We start from the raw sequence: 2,704 nt of genomic DNA on the forward strand, positions 1-2,704 counted from the left end.
TGCAGACTTTCAGTACATTTTGGGGGAAAGATGTTATAATTATCTAGGCTATATATTTTTTTCCTTTTATTTATTTATTTTTGTTTTTGAATTACTAGAAATTATAACATAATTATAACAATTATAACAATCAAACTAGAATAAATTGCTGTTAAAATGGATAATTTCTTTATTAGAAGAAAGAAGGATAATGCAATGAAATATTAGGAAGTATATTCTGCATCTGGAAGTGTGAAAATTGATGCCATTGTGCAAAATATTGACTGTAATCTTCCAAATTCAACTTTTTCATTTGAGCTACATTTCAAAAAGAAAAAAGTTAAGTATAAAACGTTATAATAAAGATTACTTAAGATATGGTTTTATCCATTGGAGAAGATAATGCTAAGTGAAGTTAGCCAACCTTTAAAAAACAAATGACAGATGTTTTTTTCTGATATAAGGAGGCTAATTTATTGTGGAGTAGGAAGGGGGAACATGGGAGGAATAGAGGAACTCTAGATAAGGCAGAGGAGTGGGAGGGAAAGAGAGACGGCAGGGGGTAAGCAAGGATGGTGGAATGTGATAGACATCATTATCCAAAGTACATGTATGAAGACACGAATTGGGGTGAACATACTTTATATACAAACAGAGATAGGAAAAATTGTGCTGTATATGTGTAATAAAAATTGTAATGCATTCCTCTGTCATTTATTTTTAAAAAATCAATTTAAAAATTTTAGAAAAAAATGTGAAAACTTTTTGAAAATGATAGGCCTCAGTGTATTATTTGTAATTATTTTCCTGCAAATGAAAGCTTAAAACCTTTAAATATAAGAGACACTTGGAAACTAAACTTGCTGAACTTTAATTGATAAAAGTTGAATATTTTTCAAAGAAAGAAAAAAAGACATAAAGTTATCAACACAATTTCTTCATTGCCCTACTGCTGCTGAGAAAGACTTACTCTCATTATATTTAGTTACATATCATGTGTCAAATGAGAAAATGGCTCACACAGTTGCTGAAAAAAATATTCTTCCAGCATAATATTTGATACGGTATATATAATATTTGATGATAAGTCAGCTAATAAATTAAAAACTATATCTAGTGACAACAACATATCTCTTCAGATTTGTACAATTGCAAACATTTAGAATTAATACCTCTTACTCAGTTACAATCTAGTGTAGATTTTGCAGGCCAGCTGGATGAAAGCACTGATATTAGAAGCTACACAGTGCTTTTAGTTGTTAATGTCACATATGCATGGAAGGATGATTTCATGGAGGATTTTTTGTGCTTTTTTAAATTTAACCTCTCATTTAAGTGAATTAGATATTTTTACAGAATTGGAAAAGTGAATTTTGGGTCAATATAAATTAAACTGAAAGAAATGTACAAGAATTACAAGTGATAGAACAGCAAGCTAACTGGAAAACACAGCATAGTAATTAAAAAAATTGCTGGAAGTTACTAATAATGGTGTTATGTGGAATCATTCATTTTTCATGATGTATACATCATGAAGCTTTAGCATCCAGAGAAATTCCACAGAATCTCATGGACGTATTGGAAAATGCAGTAAATGTTGTTAATATTATTAAAGAAAGCTCACTGCATAGCTGACTTCTTGAAATATTATATTCAGAAATTGAAACTAATCACACCCACTTACTGTATCATATAAAAGTTCATTGGTTGTCTCAGGGGAAAATCTAACCAGGGTATAAGAGCTAAAGAATGAGATTCACAGTTTTCTCATTGAAAAAATAAATCTCATTTAGCCAATATTTTTGAAGATGATATTTGGGTAACAAAATTGGCATATTTAACTGATATTTTTGGCATTTTTAATGAACTGAATTTAAAACTGCATGGGAAAAAACATGGTATTTTCCAACATGTTGAATGTATCCAAGCATTCACAAAGAGATTGTTGTCAAGGCAAGCAAGGCTTAAAAGTAATCGTCCTAGCTTATTACATGTTCCCGAAGTTTTTATGACATATTGAAGAGAACATTATTAATAAAACAATTTGAAGGAAATGAAATTAGAAGTATTGTTGTATCTCACTTCTCTATCTCAAACATTGAACCATTTCTTTCTAGAAGAGAAACTTGAGATATTTCCATTTGCTTTTCAAAACCCTGAATCAATGATCAAGTTAAACTTAGTACCTGAAGAAGAAAATGAATTATTGTAGCATAGTTCTTCTATATATGTTGAAGAATGATTATGAGACCCTAAATTTATCAGCATTTTGGATTAAGATAGAGGAAGCCTTTTTTTGCTAATTAGAAAGAGGATACTGCTATTACTACCATTCACAATAGCTAGTTTGTGTGAGGTGGGCTTTTCCATCTTAACCCAGTTAAAATCAAAGGGAGGAGACAGACTGCATGGCACAGCAGGTATGTGGGTAGTATCATCTTCCTATGTTCCAGACTGGAAAGAGCTGTTGAACAGAAAGCACACTTCTCACATTAAACCAAATCTTCCCTAGCTTTTGCTTTTGTATTATTTTTAGTGTTATTTTGTAATATTTTCCACTGTATTTAAATGTTAGTGGAACACAGTATGTGATAACTTCATTATGCTTCCTATTATGCTTTAATAATAATAAAATCAATGATTTTATGTTTCTGGAACTAGAAAAATACAAACAATAAGAAATTCTAGAAAGGATGTGGAAAAAAATTGAATACTTTTTCACAAT

This window comes from Marmota monax, unplaced genomic scaffold, assembly GCF_021218885.2.
Source record: "Marmota monax isolate L192 unplaced genomic scaffold, Marmota_monax_Labrador192_F-V1.1 WCK01_AAM20220418_F8-fsc00497, whole genome shotgun sequence".
Lineage (NCBI taxonomy): Eukaryota > Metazoa > Chordata > Mammalia > Rodentia > Sciuridae > Marmota > Marmota monax.